The following is a 12,514-nucleotide window of genomic DNA, read 5'->3' as shown; positions in this document are numbered from 1 at the left end:
TGGATCGCCTTCCTTGGGAGCAAACAGAGGCAGCGAGGGAGAAAAGACGGCGACTCCAAAATGCGAAACGACGAAGGAGACCCGAGGGGCAACCCCAAGAAAATGTTTTGGGGGGCACACGGGGTGGTCGACGAAGCAGCAGGAGGCCATGAAAGGGCTGACTGTAGAGGAGGAGGCCGCTATTTTAGAGGTCCTCCAAGACCTGCGGATCAGCAGTTTGAGAGAGGAGGCCACCACATTACGGGGGCTGATAGGGAGAATAGAGCAGGAGAGCTCCCTTCAAAAGGAGGCGCTGCAGGAGGCCCTTAGGGAGAAGGAATTAGTGGATGCACGGAGAGAGGAGCTGGCCAGGCAACAGAAGGAGCGTGTGGTCATTGAGGAACCAGGTTATGCAGAGATACGCACTGTGTCGCCAGTGCGCCTTCACAGCCCAGTGCGTCCTGTGCCAGCGCCCTGCACGTGCCGTGCGAAAATGGGCATCCAGCAAGGACGGGTTGTGCCAGCTTTACACTCCAGACCTCCAGTACGCCTCTACAGTCCCGTACCTGCTCCCCGCACCAAACCAGTGGTGCGTGTCTCCAGCCTGGTACGGCCCGTACCTGCTCCTCGCACCAAACCAGTGGTGCGTGTCGCCAGTCCGGTACGCCCCGTGCCTGCTCCTCGCACCAAACCAGTGGTGCGTGTCTCCAGTCCGGCACGGCCCGTGCCTGCTCCTCGCACCAGACCAGTGGTGCGTGTTCCCAGACCGGTGCGGGCCATGCCTGTTCCTCGCACCAGACCAGTGGTGCGTGTCCCCAGCCCGGTACGGCTGGTGCCAGAGCAGTCCGCTCCACAGGTGCCCAGTCCAGCTTCGGTCAGCTGCTCCACTCCAGTGCCAGAGCAGTCCGCTACACCAGTGCCCAGTCCAGCTCTGGTCACCTGCTCCAGTCCAGAGCCAGAGCAGTCCGCTCCACCGGGGTCCAGTTCAGCTCCGGTCAGCGGCTCCACTCCAGTGCCAGAGCAGTCCGCTCTACCGGTGCCTAGTCCAGCCCCGGTCGGCTGCTCCAATCCAGAGCCAGTGCAGTCCAATCCACCGGGGTCCAGTTCAGCTCCGGTCAGCGGCTCCACTCCAGAACCAGACGTCAATCCCTCTCCAGGGTCGGGGCCTCCCACACCAGGGTCCAGACAGGGCTTGGTGCATCGTGGGAGGACTGAGAGGGGAAGCATCTTGCCGAGGTCCAGACCGGACCAGGGATGCAACGGGGAGGCAGTAAGCCGCCACCGAGGCTGAATGCCCACCCGGACCCTCCCCTAATGAGTCAGGTTGGTGCGGCCGAAGTATGCACCTTTGGGGGGGTACTGTCACGCCCTGGCCTTGAGAGCCCGGATTTCTTTGGTTGGTTTGGTCTGGGTGTGAATTTCTATGTATAGATTCTATGTTTTCTAGATCTATGTTGGCCGGGTGTGGTTCCCAATCAGAGGCAGCTTCGATCGTTGTCTCTGATTGGGGATCATACTTAGGTAGCCATTTTGCCTACCTATGTTGTGGGATCTTGACTCTTGTTTTGCTTGTTTGTGTGTAGCCATTGTGAGCTTCACGTTACGTTGCTTTTGTTGTTTTTGTCGTGTGTTAACTGAGTTAATAAACATGTATGCATTCCATGCTGCACCTTGGTCCAATCCTGTACTCAAGGTACGTGACAGTGTGGTGTTCAATGTAGGCCTACATTCCATGACACTTTTGAAAAAAACATGCAGTTTTTATTTATTTATATATTTATTTATTTATTTTTGGGGGGGGGGGGTGGATCAGCTTAATATTGCAGATAGATTGTATCTTCTATCAATGTAATTGTCTGCATCACTTCCAATCCCCCATGTTTTTTATATATATACTCCCCTTTATTACTTTTCAACCCCGCCATCCTTTCCCTACTTGGAGTAAATTAGTGAACAACAATGCCCAGGCCTCTACTTCCGGTCTATACTTACTATCTACACCTTATGGACAGAGTTATTTCTACAATAATTCTATTATATATATATATATATATATATATATATATATATATATTTATTTTTTTGCTCCTGAACTACTTCTACTCTCAACCTCTCCGATCATTTTCATGATGTCCATCCGGTTTGCTTCTATATGCCATATCTTTCTAACTGTGCTCTTTCCCAAAAGCTCCCAACATACAACCTATATACTTATTATGGACACAGTATGCTTACATTATTAGCTATCTTTGTTATTATTTGTTGTTATTTGTTATTAGTCCCATCCTTCAACTCTATTCAATACCTCCCATCTATCTCTTAACACCATCCATATAGGACATGCAGGGCTTGACATTAACCTGTTTATCCACTTGTCCTTCAGACAAGGAGGTGACTGAAAATGTTGTGTTGTTTGATGCAAGAAACCACTTTACAAAATAAAATTATTTATTATTCCCATACCATCATGACAGAGAATCAGACAAATTATGCTACCCTCTGCCTAGTGGCTACTTAGCTTATTCAAGCCTGTCTCAAAATACAACACTGCCCCTTTAAGACAGAAAAAATCTCTTTACCTGATGGCTAGAAATGCACACGTTTTGTGCTCTTGTAGGAAGCAATCACTCCCCCATTACTGACTAGAAATTAGCTATATCTGGGCTAATAACTCACTTACTAGCAAAGAATATGAACAAAATGTGCACACATGGCTACATGCAGCTCTTGCTTTGATCTCAAAACAAGCACATCTACTTGCAAACACTCATGCTGTAAACACAGTCCAGTTCAAAGTGAATGGCACAGATCCATATATGGCAATGGTCTATCTGCATATATGGATACTGCAGCTCTGATTGGTTATGGCGCACCGGTCTGTGTAGAGTAGGGGCCTGAGTCGTGCCTGTCAATGCAATAGAATCCTACTCCAATGCGACCCCACGGGGCCAAAGCTATTGCTCACCAACGACTATGAATTTAAATACCGTGGTGAAGGGTTATGTTCTTTCTGTCACAAGAGCTGTTCCACTTTCCCCTGGAATACATGGAAGGAATACATGGAAATATCTGTTTGTTTTAATAGAGCTGCCTGTCATAACTTTTCTGTTCTTGTAGGGGAGAGGATATTGGTTAGACACAGTATCATTTCCTCTGGTATATAAAGCCTATCTAACCAGATACAGTCCCACTGCCTCAGGGATAGTTTATCTGACCAATCAAAAGTCTGGATTGAATATTGACGTGTCATTCAAGGCTCTGATAGCTAGCAACGATCCCTTCATTTCCTTCATAAAACAGACAGACTATGACAGGTATGTGAAGTAAGTCATGTCTTCAGTGAGAATGTTCCATGGAATTCCTCCCTCTATTCTCCATAGAACCAGACACAAGATGTATTGGATTAGGAGCTCTGTTTACGCCATGTTGAGCACCTCTATTCCCTGGCTCCTGCTCTGGGACTCAATAACGCTGCAAAAAGGGGTGTGTCCCCAAAATGGCACCCTATTTCCTATATAGTGCACTACTTTTGACCAGAGCCCTACGGGTTTCCAACAATGACTTGATGACTCGGGAAAACACTAAATATTAGATTATATATTCACTTTAAATTAAGCTTAAAACAGCCAGGTCACAGTTTGACGTAGCTGAAACACATAATCTCCTCGTGTAATAACATTACACTATAGGAGTACACTGTCTAATCACTATTTTTATATTAAAAACAGTAGTCAATCTCCATTACTGTATCCCATGTTGTTTTTTAGGCAACGCCCAGTGCAGGATTACAGCATGGTGAGTCTGTAGGAAAAGAGTACACACACACAGTCTTACACACACACACACACACATACACACACATACACACACACACACACACACACACACACGGCTCTATTTTAACAAACCTAACGCAATGGTAAATCTAAGCGCAGGCGGTAGCACTATAGGTTCATGGGTCTGTCAGAAATATTTTTGCTATTTTCACTATCACAATTATCGGTGCACTTGCTGGCGTTGGTGCGAGGATGAAACCTAGAGAGGAATCAGACTCTGAGGGGCGGCCAGAGATTATAAGAGTACATGGGCCATTAAGGCCAGATCGTTCTTCAAGATGTTCATAGACGACCAGCAGGGGTCAAATAATAATCACAGTGGTTGTAGAGCGTTCAACAGGTCAGCACCTCAGGAGTAAATGTCAGTTGGCTTTTCACAGCCGAGCATTCAGAGGTCGAGACAGCAGGTGCCGTAGAGAGGGAGAGAGAGAGGGAGAGAGAGAGAGATGTGGTTGCTTCAAGTTGTGTATTTATGGTATTTTATGTATTGCCTTGGAATCAGCTCCAATTCCAATGTTAGTCTGTTATAGTTTGTTAAATGGCTTACAGAAACTAAATAACAACATGTAGACCTATCTTTGCTAAATACGTTATCTTGAACCCATTTGCAGTCCACGTTGTTCAAAGTAATTGCATGGCTTCAATAGCATTCACACTGATGTAGGGGCTGGACCTAGTGTACATGTTATTATGGCTGAGCATGGACATGACCAACATTGTCAATAAAGCATAAAAAGATAAACAAATATTTCTAAACAAAACAACTTGTTTTAAATAGGCTATGTCACACTTAAAGGCCCCATCATTTCTCCCCATGGGCATATAATATTAAAACAACGCAGACTATGAAGGGTTTTACGCACATCCAAACTTTTCACAGTAGCTGGACTAAGGTCCAATATAAATAGGAAGGAAGAATATCCACTCACCGTTATATTGTTCCAAAATAGGCCTGTGTTTTATGAACATAATCGGAACCATGTTACAGATCAGATCGCATTCACACATCTCCAGAAGTGGCATTGTAAGAGTGTCACCGACGTTGTCATCATAATACCAGGAAGGTGAATCATTCTAAGTTTGCTTGTAATAAAATGCAACGAAAAAGAAGCAATCCGTTTTTTTTTTTAAACAACAACAAAATAAATAAATGTAAAGACATCATAAAATCTCCAGGATAAAAAACACTCCCATTGCTGTTGAATCAGCCTTCATTATAGTAGGCCTAAGGGAGGGCTTGGGTTGCTGTTGAACCAATACTTACAGGTTACAGATCACTTCTAAATACGAGGTTCACCGGTAATCACCGACGGTTCTCATCTCTCGTTTCATGATGGGCATGGACACGTAGCCTACTTCATGGAGGGGGTTTTACTCACATCCAAAACAGGACCTGCTTGGCTGAAATAATGTGGGCCTGCCTTTAACGAATAGATAAAAAGGGAACGTCAGCTCACTGTTTACCAGAGGTGGGACAAAGTCATTGTTATGCAAGTCACAAGTAAGTCTCAAGTCTTTGCCCTCGAGTCCCGAGTCAAGTCGAGTCAAAGATGAGGCAAGTCCCAAGTCGAGTCAAAAGTCAAAGCCATCAAGTCTCAAGTCGAGTCCAAAGTCCTACATTTTAGTTTCGAGTCATTTCAAGTCCTCTTAGCAAGCCTTTGCAAGTCATTACAAGTCCTCGTAGCAAGTCTTCTCGAGTCATAAGGCGCAAGTCCAAGTCAAGTCACGAGTCATTGATGTTAAAGTCCAAGTCGAGTTGCAAGTCTTTGTACATTTTGTCGAGTCGAGTCTGAAGTCATCAAATTCATGACTCGAGTCTGACTCGAGTCCAAGTCACATGACTCGAGTCCACACCTCTGCTGTTTACTCCTCTGAAACTTGATATTTTAATAAAGCTTTGGTGATGAAGATTCATTTCCAAGCGGTCTCAGGAGCCAAGCCCTTTATCGACAGTCTTGGCTACTTCATGATTGCATTGGTCAGACAAAACAAATCTTAATTGAGAGGAGGGGAGGCTATGCTTGGTTTTTAATCAAATTAAACGAAATGGGGAAAAAAACATTCGTTTTTTATGTTTCTAGATATGAAGTACACAGGCACCAGAAGCACATTAGGCTACTCTTGTTCCATGCGCATATGAGCAGTGTGTGTCACGGCTGGATAGGCTGCGTTTCCACTGTCAAAATTAATACCATAACCAATGGTGTTACTGCTAAAACCAGCTTTTGGTTGGTCTTAAATATCCCTATCAGTGCTGCCTGAGGTTGTGTTGAAAATTAGCACTTTGGATCATGTTTTTAAGGATGCACCTCAAATATTCCCGAGCTGATACAAGACAGGTAAATTGCCGAACCTGGCGCTGGGGATGGAAAATGCCAGTGCGACAGTTTTTACACGACCTTAATTGCAAACGAACAAACTAACGTGCGTTTGCCACTAGCGACGCCTTAACGCCAGCCGAAAATAGAGCCCCCTGTCTCTCACACACACCGCTCTGAGCAGGTGCTGGAGATCAAATATAATAGGTTCAGATAAAAATGTCTGTCAGTGTCTGGCAGTCACACACCTCTCCCCCACTAACCAGGCAGGCAGTCACACACCTCTCCCCCACTAACCAGGCAGGCAGTCACACACCTCTCCCCCCACTAACCAGGCAGGCAGTCACACACCTCTCCCCCACTAACCAGGCAGGCAGTCACACACCTCTCCCCCACTAACCAGGCAGGCAGTCACACACCTCTCCCCCACTAACCAGGCAGGCAGTCACACACCTCTCCCCCCACTAACCAGGCAGGCAGTCACACACCTCTCCCCCACTAACCAGGCAGGCAGTCACACACCTCTCCCCCCACTAACCAGGCAGGCAGTCACACACCTCTCCCCCCACTAACCAGGCAGGCAGTCACACACCTCTCCCCCACTAACCAGGCAGGCAGTCACACACCTCTCCCCCGCTAACCAGGCAGGCAGTCACACACCTCTCCCCCACTAACCAGGCAGGCAGTCACACACCTCTCCCCCACTAACCAGGCAGGCAGTCACACACCTCTCCCCCACTAACCAGGCAGGCAGTCACACACCTCTCCCCCACTAACCAGGCAGGCAGTCACACACCTCTCCCCCACTAACCAGGCAGGCAGTCACACACCTCTCCCCCCACTAACCAGGCAGGCAGTCACACACCTCTCCCCCCACTAACCAGGCAGGCAGTCACACACCTCTCCCCCACTAACCAGGCAGGCAGTCACACACCTCTCCCCACTAACCAGGCAGGCAGTCACACACCTCTCCCCCCACTAACCAGGCAGGCAGTCACACACCTCTCCCCCCACTAACCAGGCAGGCAGTCACACACCTCTCCCCCCACTAACCAGGCAGGCAGTCACACACCTCTCCCCCCACTAACCAGGCAGGCAGTCACACACCTCTCCCCCCACTAACCAGGCAGGCAGTCACACACCTCTCCCCCCACTAACCAGGCAGGCAGTCACACACCTCTCCCCCACTAACCAGGCAGGCAGTCACACACCTCTCCCCACTAACCAGGCAGGCAGTCACACACCTCTCCCCCCACTAACCAGGCAGGCAGTCACACACCTCTCCCCCCACTAACCAGGCAGGCAGTCACACACCTCTCCCCCACTAACCAGGCAGGCAGTCACACACCTCTCCCCCACTAACCAGGCAGGCAGTCACACACCTCTCCCCCGCTAACCAGGCAGGCAGTCACACACCTCTCCCCCACTAACCAGGCAGGCAGTCACACACCTCTCCCCCACTAACCTCACCAATCAGCCAGGCAGGCAGAGCCATCCTCCCCTACTCTGCTTACCCCACTAACCAGGCAGGCAGAGCCATCCTCCCCCACTCTGCTTACCCCACTAACCAGGCATAGCCATCCTCCTCCACTCTGCTTACCCCACTAACCAGGCATAGCCATCCTCCCCCACTCTGCTTACCCCACTAACCAGGCAGGCATAGCCATCCTCCCCCACTCTGCTTACCCCACTAACCAGGCAGGCATAGCCATCCTCCCCTACTTTGCTTACCCCACTAACCAGGCAGGCATAGCCATCCTCCCCCACTCTGCTTACCCCACTAACCAGGCAGGCATAGCCATCCTCCCCCACTCTGCTTACCCCACTAACCAGGCAGGCAGAGCCATCCTCCCCCACTCTGCTTACCCCACTAACCAGGCAGGCATAGCCATCCTCCCCCACTCTGCTTACCCCACTAACCAGGCATAGCCATCCTCCCCCACCTTGCTTACCCCACTAACCAGGCATAGCCATCCTCCCCTACTCTGCTTACCCCACTAACCAGGCAGAGCCATCCTCCCCTACTCTGCTTACCCCACTAACCAGGCAGGCATAGCCATCCTCCCCCACTCTGCTTACCCCACTAACCAGGCAGAGCCATCCTCCCCCACCTTGCTTACCCCACTAACCAGGCATAGCCATCCTCCCCTACTCTGCTTACCCCACTAACCAGGCAGGCAGAGCCATCCTCCCCTACTCTGCTTACCCCACTAACCAGGCATAGCCATCCTCCCCCACTCTGCTTTCCCCACTAACCAGGCAGGCAGAGCCATCCTCCCCCCTCAACATCATGGTAGCCAAAGACTTCCTCCCCCCTCATCCCACAACAAGTCAGGCAGGCAGGAACAGATTATTATTTATTTATTAAGTGAAACCATGCACACATTTAGTTGTACATTCGTACTGTATCTTAAGTTGTTTGTTATAGACCAAAAAGCAATTCGAAATAAATAGAAAGGTTCAGGCGAAACATTTGTTAAAGATGGAATAGATTATCCTTTATTTCACTGCAAACACTGTGTGGGATCTTCCTCTTCTATTGAGGCACAGATGATAGCCAGGGGCGGACTGACAATCTGGCGTTTCAGGCAGATGCCAGATGGGCTGGTCCATTTTTGGCCCTGTCTAACTTGTTTTTCTTGCGCAAAATGATAATTATCTGGCTAATAAAGGGGGCCTCAAGGAAAGGTGTGGAGGCCTCGAGAAAAACAATGGCCCGGTGTGGGGGCCTCAAGGAAAAATGTTTGTTAGAAATGCCAGGGCCGATTTCTGGTCCCAGTCCGGCCCTGATGATAGCCATCCTTTGGACCTCTCCCTGGACCTCATGCTGAGTTCTGTCCTGGCCTGGCTCCCACACCATCACATGCTGTTGTAGTCTGTCCTGGCTTGGCTCCCACACCATCACATGCTGTTGTAGTCTGTCCTGGCTTGGCTCCCACACCATCACATGCTGTTGTAGTCTGTCCTGGCTTGGCTCCCACACCATCACATGCTGTTGTAGTCTGTCCTGGCTTGGCTCCCACACCATCACATGCTGTTGTAGTCTGTCCTGGCTTGGCTCCCACACCATCACATGCTGTTGTAGTCTGTCCTGGCTTGGCTCCCACACCATCACATGCTGTTGTAGTCTGTCCTGGCTTGGCTCCCACACCATCACATGCTGTTGTAGTCTGTCCTGGCTTGGCTCCCACACCATCACACATGCTGTTGTAGTCTGTCTTGGCCCCCACACCATCACACATGCTGTTGTAGTCTGTCTTGGCCCCCACACCATCACACATGCTGTTGTAGTCTGTCTTGGCCCCCACACCATCACACATGCTGTTGTAGTCTGTCCTGGCTTGGCTCCCACACCATCACATGCTGTTGTAGTCTGTCTTGGCCCCCACACCATCACACATGCTGTTGTAGTCTGTCTTGGCCCCCACACCATCACACATGCTGTTGTAGTCTGTCTTGGCCCCCACACCATCACACATGCTGTTGTAGTCTGTCTTGGCCCCCACACAATCACACATGCTGTTGTAGTCTGTCTTGGCCCCCACACCATCACAGCATGTCAGCAAGACAAAGCAGCTGATCGTGGACTACAGGAAACGGAGGGCCGAGCACGCCCCCATCCATCGCCGGGGCTGTAGTGGAACGGGTCAAGAGCTTGTCCACATCGCTAAAGGAATTAACATGGACCACAAACCTACAGAGTTGTGAAGAGGGAACGACAGAGCCTCTTCCCCCTCAAAAAGCTGAGATTTGAGATGGGCCTTTAGATCTTCAAAAAGTTCTACAGTTGCACCATTGAGAGCATCTTGACTGGCTGCATCACCGCTTGGTACGGCAACTGCAAGGCACCCGACTACAAGGCGCTACAGAGGGTGGGGAGTAGGGCCCAGTACCATCCAGGACCTCTATACCAGGCGGTGTCAGAGGAAGGCCCCAAAATATAGTCAAAGACTCCAGCCACCCAAGCCTTAGACTGTTCTTTCTGCTACCGCACGGAAAGCGGTACCAGTGCACCAAGTCAGGAACCAACAGGACCCTGAACAACTTCTACCCTCAAGCCATTAGACTGCTAAACAAGACTGCTAAATAGCTAATCAAATGGCTACCCGCTGCCGCTACCATCTATTATCTATCCTGTTGCCTAGTCAGTTTACCCCTACCAATGTGTACATAGCTACCTCAGTTACCTCGTACTCCTGCACATGGACTCAGTACTGGTACTCCCTGTATATAACCATGTTATTACCTGGTACTTCGTGTATATATCCATGCTATTACCTGGTACTCCCTGTATATAGCCATGTTATTACCTGGTACTCCCTGTATATAGCCATGTTATTACCTGGTACTCCCTGTATATAGCCATGTTATTACCTGGTACTTCCTGTATATAGCCATGTTATTACCTAGTACTCCCTGTAGCCATGTTATTACCTGGTACTCCCTGTATATAGCCATGTTATTACCTGGTACTCCCTGTATATAGCCATGTTATTACCTGGTACTCCCTGTATATAACCATGTTATTACCTGGTTCTCCCTGTATATAGCCATGTTATTACCTGGTACTCCCTGTAGCCATGTTATTACCTGGTACTCCCTGTATATAGCCATGTTATTACCTGGTACTCCCTGTATATAGCCATGTTATTACCTGGTACTCCCTGTAGCCATGTTATTACCTGGTACTCCCTGTATATAGCCATGTTATTACCTGGTACTCCCTGTATATAGCCATGTTATTACCTGGTACTCCCTGTAGCCATGTTATTACCTGGTACTCCCTGTATATAGCCATGTTATTACCTGGTACTCCCTGTATATAGCCATGTTATTACCTGGTACTCCCTGTATATAACCATGTTATTACCTGGTACTCCCTGTATATAACCATGTTATTACCTGGTACTTCCTGTATATAACCATGTTATTACCTGGTACTCCCTGAATATAGCCATGTCATTACCTGGTACTCCCTGTATATAACCATGTTATTACCTGGTACTCCCTATATATAACCATGTTATTACCTAGTACTCCCTGTATATAGCCATGTTATTACCTGGTACTTCTTGTATATAGCCATGTTATTACCTGGTACTTCCTGTATATAACCATGTTATTACCTGGTACTCCCTGTATATAGCCATGTTATTACCTGGTACTCCCTGTATATAGCCATGTTATTACCTGGTACTCCCTGTATATAACCATGTTATTACCTGGTACTTCCTGTATATAGCCATGTTATTACCTGGTACTTCCTGTATATAGCCATGTTATTACCTGGTATTTCCTGTATATAGCCATGTTATTACCTGGTACTCCCTGTATATAACCATGTTATTACCTGGTACTTCCTGTATATAGCCATGTTATTACCTGGTACTTCCTGTAGCCATGTTGTTATTTTTACTTGTGATTGTTATTCTTTATTCACAGTGTATTTATTCCTTGTTTCACTATTTCTATTTTACTCTTTATCTTTCATTCTGCGTTGTTGGGAAGGGTCCGTAAGTAAGCATTTTACGGTTAGTCTACACCTGTTGTTTACGAACCTGACAAATTATCTGATTTGATTTTGATTTTACATTGCTAAAGCACGTCCACCATTCCTTCCTCCTCCTGGCCCTGACCAGACCATGACACACACACCCTGACCCTGACCACTTTTATGTTATATTGCCAGGTTTTGTTTTTGTATCTGTCTGTATCACATTTCATCCGCTGGAGACAGTGCAAAAGCACCTTTCTCCCTGCCGGCTGCCTGGCTACTCCATGTTATGTTAATTAGTGTCAGAACGCAGTGCAATGTACCATCTTGAACCCCTCTCTCTCTCTCTCTCTCTCTCTCTCTCTCTCTCTCTCTCTCTCTCTCTCTCTCTCTCTCTCTCTCTCCCCCCTCTCTCTCTCCCCACTCTCTCTCTCTCTCTCCCTCTCTCTCTCTCTCTCTCTCTCTCTCTCTCTCTCTCTCTCTCTCTCTCTCTCTCTCTCTCTCTCTCTCTCTCTCTCTCTCTCTCTCTCTCTCTCTCTCTCTCTCTCTCTCTCTCTCTCTCTCTCTCTCTCTCTCTCTCCTCTCTCTCTCTCTCTCGTACAGTATACCCAACCCACACAGCATAGCCCATGACACCTGCCCCTCTCCTTTCCTGTCTCCCCCTCTCCTGCCTCCCCCTCTCCTCTCCTGCCTCCCTCCCCCTCTCCTCTCCTGCCTCCCTCCCCCCTCCTCTCCTGCCTCCCTCCCCCTCTCCTCCCCTCTCCTGCCTGCCTATCTCCCCTCTCCTGCCTCCCTCCCCCTCTCCTCTCCTGCCTGCCTATCTCCCCCTCTCCTCTCCTGCCTGCTGCCTTGTGCTGCTGTGATTGGCCCACTATTTCTTCTTTCCC

The sequence above is a fragment of the Coregonus clupeaformis genome, chromosome 24 (genome assembly GCF_020615455.1).
Source record: "Coregonus clupeaformis isolate EN_2021a chromosome 24, ASM2061545v1, whole genome shotgun sequence".
NCBI lineage: Eukaryota > Metazoa > Chordata > Actinopteri > Salmoniformes > Salmonidae > Coregonus > Coregonus clupeaformis.
Note: the sequence above shows the minus strand (reverse complement) of the source record.